The sequence below is a fragment of the Marmota monax genome, unplaced genomic scaffold (assembly GCF_021218885.2).
Source record: "Marmota monax isolate L192 unplaced genomic scaffold, Marmota_monax_Labrador192_F-V1.1 WCK01_AAM20220418_F8-fsc00014, whole genome shotgun sequence".
In the NCBI taxonomy this organism is placed as follows: Eukaryota; Metazoa; Chordata; class Mammalia; order Rodentia; family Sciuridae; genus Marmota; species Marmota monax.
Genome location: NW_026695222.1, coordinates 2,228,153 through 2,245,809, shown reverse-complemented (window position 1 = coordinate 2,245,809; position 17,657 = coordinate 2,228,153).

The window sequence follows — 17,657 nt, the reverse complement described above, 5'->3', positions numbered from 1 at the left end:
AGAGAGAGAGAGAGAGAGAGAGAGAGAGAGAGAGAGAGAGAGAGAGAAACGGATCTCAGTCTCAATCAAACCTTCAGTTGACTGGAGCCTAGGATGAAATACATTAGAAATTCCTGAGGCAGGCTGATCCAGCTAAGTCACCCTAGCATTTCTAGATCACAGAAACTAGGATGTTTGGTGTATATAAATACTAAGTTTGGGGGTAAACTAATATATAGCAATAGGTAAGTAATATAGGGTATGAGCTTTTTTAGAGTGTGTTGACTAAGAATGAGGTGGAAAGTAGATTCAGAGAGATTTATAGGAAAGTGTGTATGTGTGTGAGTGTGACAGTGTGTATGTGTGTGTGTGTGTGTGTGTGTGAGAGAGAGAGAGAGAGAGAGAGAGAGAGAGAGAGAGATTCTGTATCTGTTACATTTAGCACAGACATGTACTTGTTTATATGCTGCGGGTAAAAAATATCAGGAAAAGCCAAAACTAAAAAAAAAAGAGGAGAAATTAAATTAAAGTCAGAAGGGTGTGGACACCAATGACAGGGGAAGGATTTGGATTCTCCATTGTTTGAACACCCTTCCTCTGAGACTGGAAGAAAGGAAGTAAAGATATATCTGGCATCTGTGCTTATGTGAAAGAACCACCCTCCATAGAAAGCTTCTTATTTAGAAAAAATATGGGGACTGTAAAGTTTATATGTTCAGAGGAAGGAGACTACGAAGAGGTAGATCAGCTTAAGGGGTAAAGAGAAGTCTTGGAATAGTTTCAGTGGAAAATGGAGACAGGAAAAGGATCTGGCCTACAGGGCCTGAAGTGGAGCTGAACCATTTACCTGGTTGTGTGCTTGCTTGTTTTCCTAAATATTGCAAGGTTGTATTGACGCAGGACTATTGGTTTATAAAAACGAATGGAATGGAACATGTTTTTAAAAGTTAGCAAAGTCTAGGCAACAAATTACAGCCAGAAGAAGCTTCATCCATTGAAAGAAAAGGAAAAGTCCCCAGGACCAACATTCATCATGTGGTTAAAGACAGTATACCATTCACCCAATTTAAGTCATGACCATAACTCTCAGCCTTTCACTGTTTTCCTAAGGCCTTTTGCTGAAAATACCTAGACCTTGTCTCTCAAGTCTCTGATGGAGCCCCTGAACCCCTGTGCAGACCTACTTGACAACATAACCCTCTAACATGCATGACTTTCTCCTCTGTCACCTCCTGATCTTGTTCCTTTGGGGTTTTCCATTTACCCCTGTGAAACAGTTTTCATTAAAACCTGTATAGTCTGTGCCTAGGGAAGCTCAAATGAAGACAGCAAAACATGCAAAATGATTGTGGGTGGTAGAGTGGAGAGGCGGAATCTGAGTAGCCCACTTTTTCGGACACTGTTTACTTGGGTGGTTAAGGATGGGTGAAGATTCTTGAGATAATTGGCACTTGAGTTGGCAAGAAGCTGCTGCAGTTGTCATCAGTACAGCACCCCCAAACTGACAAGAACCTCACTAGGGTATTCATGTTTGTGTTATTCTTTGACAACACCATGGGTGGCTAGTAATGTGCTTAATAAAAGAGGATGACATGAGATTTATATTGTCATTACTCTGATTAAAAGAATTACTACCAGGTGGAAAGGATTTCTGTTCCTTGTGGAGACACTGTTAATTGACAGCTTGGGAAAAATTATGGTGATAAAAGTTAATTTGCTTTACCAGGTTTCTCTGTATTGTACAATAGCTGTCTTTTTCAAAGGCCACTGCCAGTTATCTTGGTAGAACAAATGATAGGACTCTGCAATAGTAACTCAGACTTCCTATTTCTCTGCAAAGTCAAAAGTGAACAGAAGACACTAGAAGAAACAACATTCAAACAGATTAAACAGCTCTCAGGGGGTTGGGGGTGGGAGTGGAAATGGCCATTGCTGGCTTTCTTTCAGATAGCAGGAGCTTCAAGGGTGGTGTTTTTCAAAGTATGATGAATATACAACTTTACCAAAATTTTAGTGATCTGTTGAACATATGTGATCTGGGGATCAATTCAACATTCACTGACTGAGAGTCAGTGGGCAGGGGACACAGGACGTTCTTTTTTTAGCTAGTTCATGGGGTAATTCTTGGAATTTTGAGGTTAGAGTCATTTATATTTCTTGCAGTTCTACCAACTTGAGCTTTATTTGTGTTAACAAGCATCTTTTTTTTTAAGTAAGCAAATCAACATGTTTTCACTCATTCACACATCAACATTGAATTTGAACTAATGAGAGCTGAGTTGCTCTAAAGCAGTGGCTATCAACTGCATTCAGAATATGCAGAACCCAGCATATGTTTGATTCAAATTCTGTATTTAAAATATCTTAAAGCTGTAATTTAGAAACCTACATTTTCAAATGTGTTACTTTCAAAATTTTTACCCACTAGAGACCACCAATTTAAGCTATGTTGCCACTTCAACTAGATTTTGTGCTGACTTCTAACAGATTCCTACTAGCCTTCTTCATATATTTAACTTGGAAGGGGGTCACAAATGAAAAAGATTTAATTTTTTTCTCTTAGCTTTTTGGGGAGTAAGCATTTCTGTACATTTAAAACTGAATTCACCTTGGTTCCAAATAGTGGCTCCTGCTCACTGAGTTTAATCATGGATCAGAATGGACCAGGTATAGCCAGTCTCTGCTCCCAGAACAGGAAACGGTGCAATAACTGAACACAAAATACGTTCTATTGTGATGATGTCAGAATTTTAGAGTTTTAGCCTTTAAAAATGGGAAATGCTTTGCTGTGTCTTTTATAATTATTGTTATCATAATGTTTCAGGTGAAAGTGACAAAATTACTCCTTTAACCAGAAATGAATTATAATTTAAAGAAAGAGAAAGCAAAAAGAAATATACTAATTGAATGAGGAGACCAAAGAAGAACAAGAATAAATGAAACACTATATGATTAGCAATGGGTTCTTTAGCCATCAAGATAACATTGGTGACGGTATGAATCCAAAGTCTTACAGTGAAAATTCTCACAAAAAAAAAGTATCCAGGAGACAATAGAACGCAGGGGTAGTTATGAGGCATTTGGCTTCACCTTTGTCAGGCGGTCTGTGCTTCCTAAGAGCTCCCTGTGTTTAATTCAGTGAAGTGTTACCACCTTCTCCTATAGCCCTTCCCAACTTACATGCCATATTTAAAGCAAACATAGTAAGTATAAAAATAAGAATTTCAGTTTCTTTCAGCATAAGAATTTTACAGCTTTATATAAATAATCTATGCTAGCAAAATTTAGATCCAAAGATTAAAATGCACTACACATCCTTTTTAAAAATTTAGAAATGCACTGTAGTATCATTCAACAGAGTCATTCAATATTAGTAAGAGGGACAGGCTGCATTGGCTACAGGGACAAACTACCACCAATGCTGTCAGTATCTTTGCCTGATGATGAGAGGGCACATTCAACGTGTTTGATCAATGAATTTGTGACCATTTCAAATTTAATTCACCAGAACAAGAAAGACTGCCTTGTGGTCATTTTACCTTTATTTTTTTTTTTTTTGAGCAGGCTTGGCCTTACATGGAGGTGGAGAATCATCTTCTACATTACTGCTCTTGGTGAGAAACCTTACTTTCTTTTTCATAGGCCTTTCCACAGACTTGCTTGAATGTCTTCACCATAGGGGTTGTCCTCCCTGAAAATTAATGAAAAAAGGGAGCGTCCTACTCCAGAGGAAATTCAGTGGACAGCACAGACAGGGAGTTCATGTGTGGCCACAAGAGAAAGACCCCACTCTTCCCTAGGACTGATTTCAATGCTTTGCGGGGGATGGAAGACTACAAGAACTAGTACACTATAATTTTAATTATATTTTATGTACCAAAAAAATGTTGCATGCTTTTACACATACTAGGGATGTACTTGGGAGGATCTCAATTTGAGAATAGCATTAATTCCATTTATCTCTCACTTTCCATTAGAGAGTTTTTATTGCTCATGCCTTGCTACTGTCTATAAGTCATCCAGCTTACAGCCAGCCAGTGATGTGCCGATACATGGTTAACATTAGACTCTCTTGGCAGGCAGGTTACACACACACACACATACACACACTATCTGATTTGTAACATTTGCCATTTTCCATAGTGAAAATATTCTCATTAAGGCTAATTTCAAGCTGCCAACATGCTGCTACACATAGAGCTGGATAGAGGCATATGTGCAGAATGAGCTTCAGCACACTGTTGCTTAATAAATACCATCATTTGTTCCCTTCTAGCTTTCATCCATCTGATCTTGCCTAACATCTTAGGTAGACATCAGCAAGCTATTCATTAAGTATGTTGGATTTTGAGAACTATATGATCTCTATAGCAACTGTTTAACTGTGATGTTGTACAGCACTAAAGCAGTCATAGGCAATACATGAATTGGCATAGCTGTTTTCCAATAGCACTTTATTTACACAAACAGGTGACTGACTATAGTTTTCTCATCTGCAATGGAAGTGAGCCAATGCCCTGGAAGCAGATCTTGAAGCAAGGATTTAGGTTCATATGATGTATTGAAGTAGGACTCTCAGGTGAAACCTTTAAGGGACTGAGGGGAGAAAAACAAGTAAAGGCAAGAGTCGAAGCAAGGATGTGGCTACAGGGGAAAAGGCTAACCTTGGCCTGATCTCATGGAGGAGTTCTAGAGTTTAGAGCACTCTTCAGAACTGTCCTACCTTGAGACAATGGGATTGGGCTTTTGTGTCCCAATATTAGTCAGTTGTTGACAAGGGTCCAGAATAGTGACTGCAAAACAACCTCCAAAGTTTCTCCATCTCTGGACAAGATGATTCAACCAAGAACAATGGCTTGGAAAAGATTACAGTTGTGGGCTGTTAGCTGCAATAGTTACAGATTAGTACACCAGGTGGTAAAGAGAATCTAGCCTGGTTCCAGCAGTGTCTGCTATAGTATAGGTTCTTAAACTGTGCATAAAAATACCCTGTAAAATATCTGTTACAGGGCTTCACCTTTAGAGTTTCTGTTTCAGTAGGTCTAGGGATAGACCCAAGAATTTGCATTTCGAAGTTCCCAGGTGATGTTGATGTTGATGGTCCAGGGACCACGATTTAAGAACCACATTATAATGTTAATCCTTTGAGTGTCTAAAATTAAGACCTTGAATGCTACAACAGTATTATTGCTTGGTCTTATGATCTAAAGAATGGAAAGGAAGTATTGGGGAAGGAAAGAGTTTCACAAATGATTTTCTTTCTCTTTGGTTCTGGTTTCCTTTTATTTAATACATCTAGCTTTTATGAAGATGCATTTGTAATATAATGTATAGATTTAGTAAAACAGTACAAAATACTCTGGAAATACATTTTTAATATTTAACATTTTTTTAATTACTACTATCCTACTTCTCGCCCCCGCACCCCCCCCCCCAACATCTATATTTTATGAGTCATCCCACCACATCTTCAAGGTGATCCATTATCAAGAAGTATAGCCTTTAACCAGGAACTTGTTTTTATCATCCAACTTCTACAATGCAAGAGAAAAATCAAACTACCACCTTATCCCTAAGGCTTGACTTGGCACCTACATAAGGACCTCACCCTCAGCAAGCACTGACAGGTGGAACTTTGAAGAACAACTGCTCTTGCCACACCTCAGTGCAGGTGGAAACAGAGCTGTTTGTGAGAGTGAGCAGTTCAGCATGATAATTACAAAACTATAAGAGTAACACAGGCTTGTACTGCTTGTTGGACCATTTAGTCCTGTCACCTTGAATTTGCTTTCCTCCTGTGAGTCCACTTAGCTCCTTTTTAAGAAAGAGAAACAAAGATAACAATACTTCTGACAGTCTCACAATTTACAAACAAATTGTGTGTTCTACCTTTGCAGCTTTATTTTCCATTTTAAGGACGCACATGGCTGGGTTTGGCTCACAGAACAGAACCACAGGATCTCAGAGCTGGAAGGGTTATTAGAAAACCATGGGATACATGTGATATGTTGACACACCAGAATGCCACCTCTGTTTGAAGTGTGACCAACTAATTTGTTCCTAATAACAAACAGCAACATTTGCAAATAATTAACTTTTTATATTGACAGAGTGAGCTTGAGTTGTTTTTGTAATGTCAATGTCATGCTCTTGCATTCTAAAGTTTTCTTGAGCATGTCAGATCTTGATATGAAACTAATGCTCCTGGGATTGTGCAGCTCCTGCTGCTGTGTATGTATTGTTTCACTAGAAAATGTCAATAGGCATGTGGGTGAAGAATTGCTGATTTGACCAGCACAATCCAATGGAAACATCATGAGAGCCAGAAAGTTAAATCACACATGGAATTTTAATGTTTCAAGTAGTCACACTAAAGGAAGTGAAAATGAACAGGTAAAACCAATTTTAAGAATACTTGTGTTTGACCCCATATGTCCAAAATATTATCATTTTAATACAATCTATTTTAAAAAATTGAAGTATTTTACTTTTTTTTTACACTAAGATTTTGAAAATCTGGTGTATACAGCACTCTTAAACTTGGACTGACCATATTTCAAGAGCCCAGTAGTCCCATGATGCTAGTAGTGAACATCTCAGATCTAGATTGATCCCTTTACTTTATGACAAGAAAACAGAACCCCATGGCAGCCCAAAGTGACTTCCTAAAGTTACAAAGATGATTAGAGAAGAAAAGGAGATTCATGCCTACTGTATCCCATACTAGAGAATCATAGTACCCCAATTACCAAGAAATCATTGTTTTAAGAACTTCCCTCCAAGAAGGAAAAGCTAAAAAAAGAACAGATCTACTCAGACTCAGAGAAATATAGTGTCATGGTAAAAATCAGGCTTGGGGACCAGAGTGTAGTGATTCCTAATCTGGTTCTTCTATGCACTAACTTTGTAGTCAAGTTATCTTTCCTGTGCTCCAGTGTTCTTATCTGTGAAATGGGGATGTTACTAATACTATCTTCTTCTCAATGAGGTATAAGGATTAAATGTATGTGTGTGCACACACTCACACACACACACACACATCATATCACATATACATATAGACATACAGAAAACTTGGAGAAGTACCGAGACATAGAAACTACCATGTAGTTGTGAGCTATGCAATACTAATTTTTTATAAGTCTTTTGAGACAGAATTTTAGATGAATATAAAGTAAGCCTAAATCCATGTGCTTCTATCTGACAACCTATACTTTTTCAGAAGGAAAGGGCCTCATAGCATTATAACTACAATGTACTTATTAAATTTTAGAGCATTTTCAATTAAAAAATAGGGGAAAATTAGTTCCAGATTGATTTTTATCTAGCCAAAAATCTAACTATAACCCTTCCTGTGCTCCCAATAATTGGTTAATTAAGGTGTTACTGTATTGTTTTTGCAGAGTTTTCTTCCAGAACTCTGAAAGGAATGAAAACATATTTAGCTATTCTTTTCAATAGAAAGAAAGCATACATAATTATCTGAAGTCTAACTGAATGCACAAAAATCGTGACTTCCCGGATACAATATGAATTAAAACCATCTATTCTCTGCCAACTCAGTGTAGAATACAACCCACAGCTAAAACTTCCTCCAAAGTCTAGTATATAGAGAGAAATAGTTTGCGGGGGTGTTTTTGTATTTTTTTTCCAACTTAGGTGAACCAAGGTCAAATAATTTTCTTTATTGCAAAAACACAGAAAATTGTTTTGTAAAATATGTCCTAAAAACAATAGCATCTGATTACCAAAGAGGGTCACTTTATCCTACTTTCTAAGGGTTTTTAGTAGTGGATGTTATTTGGGGAATTTATCAGGCGATTTTATTGTGGGTAAGTTGTAAAATGGGGTCATAGCCCCACACTTCATTTTACAAACTTTCTGACATTGAAACAAGCTACAGAAATATGCAATTTCACCTCAGCTGGTGACATTTGTTCTTGGAATCCAGAAAGTTTTTATATGCTAGAAGTTGGATTATTTCTCAGGAACTATAGAATTTTAGATTTATACTCAGTGCCTGAGTAGGGTAAAGCCATTTTAACATATTAGTAATGTTACCCTTTGAACTCCAAAGATCACCTATTGACTGAGAGTTCTCTTAGGAATGGAAATATTTGGGATGATTTGTGGAGGCCTGGTTGTATTTTTTCTGTAGCACGTAACTGTCAAACTATGCCTTTGGGTTAAAATTGGGCTTGCTGGTCTGATTCCCATTGCTCACTGGGACTATTTCTTTGTCTTAAGTGGCCCATGATTTCCTACAGAAAAATAATAGTAATAAAGTGAGCTATGACTGGTTGCTATATGCCAGATTTCTTTCCTGTTGATGAAATTTGAACACATTTCACTATGCTGCTATTTTATCCTTCTCTGCTCCTATAGTGCAGTACTCTTTTCCTTCTTGATTCCAGCCCACTCACAATTCACCTTGACCTAGATCTTAGCAACCTTTGTTACATCCCTTCTCCATGTGCAAGGGAATCTTCAGTGGTAAGCATCATTGTAATGCGTTTTTTGATGTTAACATTTTAAAGCCAAGCTGGAAATCTGAGTTTTCAGTCTTCACCAATGACTTGCAGAAGATTTGGAAAATCAATAGCTTATTTTCTTTCCAACTCATTTGAAGCAAAATGACACAAATCAGAAACGATTTCACTAATGTCAGCAATTCAGGAATAGGTACATTAAGTACATTTCAGACCCATGTGTACAGTCTGTGCCAAAAAAAAAACAAAACTCATGATCAGTAAGCTTTTTTTCCCACTTTTTCTTTTTTTAACTTACATTACAGAAGAAAGACTACTACATCTGGCACTGAGAGGGGGCTACTATCTCCATTTCATTGTTTACTTTGTGACTTTGGAAAATCCCAGACTCTTCCTGAGCCCTTATTCTCTTGTAAAACAGGCTTCAAACTCCAGTGGGGAGGACATTTTGTGTTCCCAGCTGACCCTTCCTTAGTGGCAAGGTTCTATTCCCACCTCATGTCATACTGGAAGGGCCATGGATTTACACAAGTCTCATAGCCCTAATCACTGCAGGACATGGAACATATTCTAATCTAATCGCATTTTCTTTCCCAAACTTGAAACTTGAAATGGAGATTTACAGAATGGAGAGTGAAGCTAAGCCACCTTAGAAATTGAATGAATTCTGATTATTTCGCTGTGAGTTTACAAAGTATCAGACATCACTCCATGCATTTTTATGTGAATTACCTCATTTAGTGCTCCCAACCATTCTACTATAGTATCTATCTATGGGATACTTACATAGTATCATCTTAAATTGGATTTCTCCAAAAGCAGAACTCAAGACAGAAATTGGAAATAAGCAGCTTCTTTGAGAGGTGATCCCAGGAAGCAAGAGATGTGTGTGGTGAAATAGAGAAAGTAGAAAAGCTATTGAAAGCTATGTTAATGATTGAGCTATAGCTTTTACAACAGGCAGTGTGAATTGTAACCTCCCAAGAATCCTAGGTCATGAGGAAAACTATTCACAGGCTGCATGTGGGTAGACTGTTGTTTTAGGCTTTTCTTTTTATAATAGTGTTTTATGGACATCAAGAGAGAATGACTTTTTATATTTAGGGCAACATGACATGGTGTGAAAGTGGTGTTGAGGGAAACAGAAGCTGAGAAACAAGAGGCATAAGTTTTGGGGACTTGTAGAAATCATGCAGTGAAATTGGAGACTTCGCTGCCTATCGAATGGGAGGTTGGGCTGAGAATGGGCGGTGGAAGTTGCCCTGGATTTTTCAAGATTTTCAAGATCTGGTAGCCTCTAGATAATACCTAATTTAAATCTAGACAAATAAAAAGGCACATTTTCTACTTTTACTGCATTTTCATTATTCACATTTATTCAAATTTGGGACTATACCAAAAAATAACTTCTGGATTTGGATGGATTCTCAATAAAATAAAATCTATCCTCAAGACCAACATTAGATATAAGTTCATTCTATATATTAAAAAGCAGCTATTTTCTCTATAATTTATATTTTCTTTCCTATGATGGCACTTAGTAATAGATAGCTTAGCCAAGGATTTGAGATCCTTCATATAGAGGAAAACCTGAAATATGAAATTCATATTCTATTTTATTTTTATGTTGTAGTTTACGAGATGAATCCCAGGAAGGACAAAAACTGACATCATTTTCTTTCCACAGGAGAAAGAAAAAAATAAAAAAAATGGGGGTGGTAGAGTGTTTATTAAACACAGAGACTGAATAGGTTCTGGCTATATCATAACTTTTTCCAACAGCATCTTAAATCCAAGTTATTACTCTATGTTGTTTATCTGGTACTTTGTATTGCTTAACACTTGCTGCTGGCAGATTTAGGATAGAGTGTAAGTCTTGCTTTGTGCTTGAATCCTTGAATAACCTGAAGATAGATAATGGTAAAAGCAGAGTTGGTTCTGAGATGGTTTCAAAAAGTGCAGGCTTGGCAATAGCAAATAAGGCATACATTTTAAGGATGGGATCATGTTCTTAAACCTGGTTATCCATAGACAGTGAGCATCATTTTCCTCGGTCAGAGAATGCATACGCATAGATCTAAAGATCTCATATCCCTTTAACGAATGAAAATCAAGACTTGGTAAGGTTAAGTCAATGAGCATGTATGGATTATTCACTTTGTGTTACTCCTAATGACAAAAAAAAATTGGGAAACCAGATGTCATCTGAGTTGTCTCCATCTCTTCAGAGCCAGGCATATTTGTTCAGGTTCCCAATGTATCCTCCATGGAAAACCTTCCTTCCCCCAAGATACCGAAGGAGTCTAGGTATAAGGCATTCTCAGTATGACCCTCTCTGATCTCTCACATCTACCAAACAGCCACATGCCAAAGGCCATAAAAACTGGGACTCCACATCATATTCAATAAGTGCTTTCTGGATACCCCCTCTTGTTTTGCCTATCTTTGTTCTAATTTGTTTAGCTTTTGAAGATTCTTTGCTTTCTTGTCAGCTCAGCAATAAATTCCAACATGTCATGTTTTTAAATACTTCTGATTATCTATTTTTGTTTTAGCAGAGGGGTCATTTAGAGTAGTCTGACATCATCCAACACATGGAAACCCAAGCCTTAAGACTTTTTTATTTTTTCATTGATATCTTTCTAATGGATGCTTAATATTCTGTCAGTCATTATGCCATAATATTTCTCTACATTTGGGATGATAACTTTAGTGTTCTTGCAAAATTTGTTCTTATACATGCTATCATAAGTCTTTTAGTTGCATCACAAGGGCACTGATGGTAAAATGTTTAATTGATGATCAAAAAAAAAAAAAAGCACAAAGACTTGAACTCTTGGGATATCATTTATTCTAACTTTCTATCATAACTTATCTAAGCCAAGTATAAGTGCTTCACATGTATTACTTCATTTAAATTTCACATCACTATGAGGTATAAATAACATTCTCCTTTTCAACATAGAAAATGCAAGATCAAGAAGACTAGAATTTTCTCAAGGTCACTCATCTACAAAGGACAAGGACTTGGACTTGGACTTAGGTTCACCTGAGTCCAATGACTGCCTTATAAATCACACGGGTAGTCTCAAACCAATCTACCCTACCTCCCACAAAATCCTTAAACTGATGACCCCCATCTCTCCATCCTCTAGGATTTCTTGCTATAATGGCTCAGCCTAAAACAACCCTTTCTACTTTCCACTTCCTGTTTAATCACTTGCTGTGGTTCTCTTAGTACTTCAGGTTGATCTAAAATTCACCATACAATTTGAAAAAGTTCAATTTTATGTTTCATTCTTCCTTGAACTTGTCACCCAAATTTTTCAATCTACAAGGATTTCCTTTTCCTACTCATAGACAAAAAGCCTAGCAGTCATTTCGCTTGTAAAAATTCTACGTTAGCTTGTCTTGTGACTAAATTTAAGACCACTATAAGGCATTAACAGTGGGTTGTTTTAATTGTTTTTTTTTTCTCTCTTGGTAGGCATTAAATGAATACTTATTAATTGAGCAAATTATTTTTTATTCTGCTAATCTTTTATGTTTGGTTTTCTGTTTGTTTTTTCTTTTCTTTTTTTTTGTAAATAGTGATAAGAAGTAAAGTAAAAAAGAATAGAATTGTAATATTAAAGTAAGGAGAGAAATGATGCTCAGATTAAGAGCTATTTTTGTCCCTGGATGTTTATTCCAAGCACTGCTTTGGTCGATGTAGCATGGGCAACAGGTAATTCTTAAAGGTGATTAATTCCAGGTGGATCAAACCTTAATATCCTTTTGAGGATGATTCACTTCAATTTGCTGCATCATTACTTTCAGGAGGCAGCAAATGATACCAAACACTATACACTCTTGCACATTCTTTCCAACATCCCTCCCAAGTTGCAAACCATTTAAAAATAATTTGAGATAAAGTTCAGTCAGTTAGCTAGTTACAGCATTCTCTTGGGGTAGCATTAGCATTAATTAATGTTTGTGGGTTGCTTTGAAAATCATGAATGCTATGGAAGTGCTGACTATTAATTTAGTAAATGCACAAGCCATGAAAGCTGAAATTTAGAGGCAGTTGCACACTGATGAAATGTTTTAATATTTAAATGAACTAGCCTGAAGAAAGTGTCTGACATCCCATGTTTATAAATCAGAATGGAAAGAAGTCTGAAGCGAAGCATTTAAAATGGCTTAGAAGAGAATACTGAGGTGGAAGTGAATAGGAATGATTTTTGACTGTAAGTGGAGATAGCAGCTTTCAAGGATAATCAAAATTATGCTTGGGAATTTGCATATCCATCAGGAGGGTGGTCCTCTGTCTGCTAGTAATTGGCAGTAATTCAGATGGTGAGACATGGATGAAGAATAGGAAAAAGAGGAAGTGAAAGAAGAGGAAAAAGAAAATAAAAATTAAGAGGAAAAAGCAGACACAAAAGCAGAATAAGGAAAAAGAGAAGGTCTCTGCCTAAGATTAAAAATAACAACGAGATGGAACTACCATTTCTCCACTGCCAGTCAGCCTGAGGAGCGTCCTCTCCAAATTTACCCCTCCATTCCTGGTTAACCGTGGATTTGAGTGAACAGATCTTACACCCCTTCTTTTGCATTCACCAAAAGCATCCTATGCGCCTCCTCTCCTCCATCCTCCACATCCACCAATGCTCCCCACAAGGGGTGACCTTGATGTCTTCTACATGTCTCCTGTGTGATTTTAATTAAGCCTTCAGGATTGTCCTTGATGTTCAACTTCTCCAGCAAGGTAAAAAACATGAGGACCTTGTCCCCATATATATGCTTCTCTGATGGCTAAGACATGTATGCTCTTCCCAATGATTATTTCCAGGACAGTGGATTTCCATGAGTGTGAAGGTGGTTGCACCATTTAACTTGTTCCCTGGATAGAACTTTCTAGAAGACTTTACTGTGGTCCTACTAGAAGGTAAGGAAATAAATTTAATACCTTGCATAGTAACATGTGATGTTATAGGAAGTCTTTATAAAATAGCTAAAAAATTATCTCCCTCTCTTCTTTCTCTCATTCTTTTGCCTTTCTGTTAATTTTTTTTAATTGAGCATGTCATATATTTACATTGCAGGATATTTGTAAAACTGAAAAATATTGAAAGATTAAAACATAGAAATTAATAATTTCTAAATATTGTAAATATATATTAATTATTCATCTATTGAGGTATTTACATGTCATGTCTTGCATTTAGTCATGGTTCCTGTCTTATATTTAGGTATGTTTATAATAGGTAATATTCTATAAATAATTTTATATTGTATATTATAATTACTTAATAAATATTATACACTATATAAATACATGATAATTTTATAAACATGGACATAAATTATAAAATGCAAACATACATATTCAACTTTTTAATATTTTTATCATAAAATATTTTCCATTAATGTCTTTCCAATGGATATGTAATACTCTGTTGGTTGGTATGCCACAAGCCCCTTACACATGGGGTTAAAATTTTAGTCGTTCTTGCAAAATTTTTCCTTATAAGTAATGTAATGCTGGGTTAGACATTAATCAGTGAATAGGAAAGCTTACAGTGGCATAAGAAGGTCTGAAAAAGAATGTGGCAAGAGGAAATGGGGACGGGGAGCAGAGCAGGCCATTTCCCTTATCTCCAATGATTGGAAAAGGGAGAGAGTGACCTTGGTTGTAAAGGTAATGAGTGTACTCACAAAACATCTGAGGAAGTCCACTTGCACAGTGGGCATGCAACTTATCCTATATGCACCCCCTGCACAAAGGCACGGTACAGCCCTCTATTGTATCCCAGCATATGGATGCCAAAGAGTAAGTAATAAAATGTCCAAAACCTCCCTGTTGAGTCCTCCAAAGTCTTCCTTTGGGATTGAAAAACAGTATGCTGTGGCCTTTGCAGCCCTGGGGTTGAGCATGTTAAAATAATTTGGGGAGAACAAAATTTTCTGTGATAGCTTTTATTAAATGAGACAAGGCCCATTTTCAATGAAGAAATTCAAATTCTATGGATTTTTTTTTTCTATTTTCCTTATGGAAATTGTCAAACACGCCTTTGGGAAAAAAATTACCCTAATCAGGGTAATAGTTGTGAGTTAATGGGGAGAAACCTTTCATTCTATCCTTTTAGTTTCTATATCTGAGGTTTGCAAACTAAATTCACAAAAGATTAATAGAGAAAATTTTATGCGCACAGGGGCTTCTCAGAAAAGAAGTGAAAACTCAAAGGTGTAGTTAGTCTTAGGACTTATGTGCTATTTTCACAGGAGTGATAAATTACGGAGAAGCAACTAGGCCGAGAAAAGGGGTTTTGAGTTTCTAGGGATGATAAATTGAGGAAAGGAAATACGTGGTGGAAATTAATGCTAGACAAGGGTTATTTAGTGGTGTTTATTTATGCAGACCTATTTTAGTGCCATCTCCTCTGATGAGTATCTCTGGAGTCATCTTTATCTTCTTGGTACTAGAGAGGAAGACACCTTTACAGATGGAAATTTATGCCTTGCTGATAGGCAGCTAGAGATAAGGCAGAGAGCTCTTTCTGAATCTTCTTTTTGTCAATTGTCTTCAATTCAAAATAATTTGTATGCAAAAGTAGTACATTTGGGGGTGACATTCTGATCCTCTTCATGAGAATGATAATTATCACATTTCAACAGAATTTGGATTCTGGTCAGAGATTTCAAAGCTTATTTAAAGAGCCAAATAAAAATGAGTTAAATTGTTTCTGCAGCATTTGTTCAATGTCCAAAAATGTCAGGTGCTGACAACACCAAGATGGTGCTAGAGAAGTCCAGATGAATGAGACAGGGTCCCTCTCGGCAAAAGTCTCCTCCCTCCATTGGCCTGTGTGGCGGATTTATTTATTTTATTCATTCTTCCCCTCCCTATATTCACAGCATGGGCAGTGTGACTCTGAGGAATTTTCTACTTCCCCACCCTGGATTCTAATGGCCCTGTAATTTGCTTTTGTCAGTGGAATTCAGCAGAAATGACAATGTTCTAGTTCTAACCTGAGACTCTGGGATCTTGAGCACTTTGTAAACCTTGGGAATTCAGTTATTGATGTAGGAACAAGCTTGGGCTGATCTGTTGGAGGACCACAGACCATATAGAGGCAAACTCTGAGCATCAGGTCCTAGCCAAGCAGTTAATCACAAACACATTCCACCTAAAGCCAAAAGAACTGTCCAACTAAGTCCAGAATCCTGACCTACATTGAAGTTGTTTGAGATGGTCTGTAGCACAGGAGTTGCTAATTAATGCAGCCTATAAATCAATTGAAACAATGTATCAATTGTATCACAGTAGAGGAAGCAGCAAGGAACTAAAAGCAGTGCTCATGACTTTCTCCCTATGCTACTTTTGATCTTGTTGACACTACAGTTTAAGATACCAGATGTTGAGCTGTCCTTAAGAGGGAACTTTTTGAAAATGGTTAGAAGCATAATGATAACGAAGAGTCCGGTGTTTTTTGGTTTTGGTTTGGTTTTTCTTAAAGAATCTTAACCCCCTACATAACCCTTCCCCAGACTAGGATGCAAAATATCTCAAGTGGAGGTAACTGTTGTTCAATTGAGCTACAAATTCTCTTGTTTTGGGATCAGGTAATGGGTAGTTATTGATGCTGCCAGAGAAGTAATTGCATGCACATTCTGGCCCTGAAAGGCAATCTAACTGAGCCTCTGTGAATTGCCTGGTGTATCCAAGTTAACAAGGTTAACTAAACAGCTCTTTTTATGCTTCGAGCAGTATCTTTGAATTTGCAAGTCCAGCTCAATTAAGTCGGCATCTTCATGGTCTCTGGACTTCCTCTCTTTGGTAATCCCAGAAGTAAGTCTGACTTTCCCCCAAATTCTCTGTGTTCCCATCAAAATTTAGCAGTCAGTTGGACCTTTCTCCCAGACTCACGCTTTCTATTGTACTGGTGCATTTTAAATTTTAATGTACATAGGAGTCACTTGGAAATCTTGCTAAAATTCCAATTCTGATTCAGTAGGTCTGGGGTGGGGACCAAGAATTTGCATTTCTAATAAATTCCCAGGTGCAGCTGTTGCTGTTTCTCCTAGGATAAACTTCAGATATTAAATGACTAGATGACACATAAATTTATCTCCATTAACCAAAGCCTGGCTAATGGATAACCTTTCTAAGTTAGATTACAATGAAGACCTTCCTGGCCTCATTTATTCATAGCAGGTGTGCAAATCATAGCTTCTGCCTTCAAGGAGGACAGAAAGGATCAGACTGACTTTGATGAGTACTCCAATGAAAGTACAATCTCAGATACTTATCTTTTCCTTAAGTCCTCACTTGCCAGAGGCCACTCATAGAAGAGAGGAGGCATGAGCTCCAGACATCTTCCACTTGTCTCTGTCTTATTTCATCCCTGCCCATCCTATTACTGACCATCTCTTATTTTTTGTTACTACCTTGCATACCACATCCAAATTAAAATACTATTGGCTAATTTTCCCAAATCTCCCAACTCCTATTTAATTTTGTGGGCTCCAGGAGCTCCTATGCCCATAATATTACATTTAATGGCAACCCTGTTAGAATGTGATTGATTTTTAACACCTGCTTCTCCTCAAAGCAAGTTTTTCATTTTAAAGCACGGCCATAACTTTCTACTTCACTATGCATTCCATAGGGTAGACCCTCAATACCCCAGATGGGATCTATGGACCAGCAGCATCACCAATCACCTGGGAGCTAATAATAAATGCAGACTCTCCAGCTCCATCCAAATCTACTGAATCAGAATTGGCATTTTAGCAAAATTCCTAGGTAATTTTTGTTAAAATCTAAGACATAATAGTGTAGAAATTTCAAAACATCTAGCTACACCCACATGTCCATTTCAGGGCAACACTTGGAAAATCCTTCCCAAATTAGCAATAAGAGATCTAACTTCAAATCTATTTTTTTCTATAATTTAGGTATGTGATTCTTTATACTAGAGGATAGGTAATGGGAATCACAGCTATAAATACAGTTGTGATAATTAAATGAGCTAAGATACACAAAAACATCTTGCTTTGTGCCTGACAAACTGGTGGTATGAAATAAATAATTTATTTTCCCTCATGAAATATAGTGGTAAAACATTTTTTAAAAGTGTTCATTGAGATTAATGCATGTAACAAAAAATGTTAGACCTGGATGTTGATGAGCAGTATTGTGTA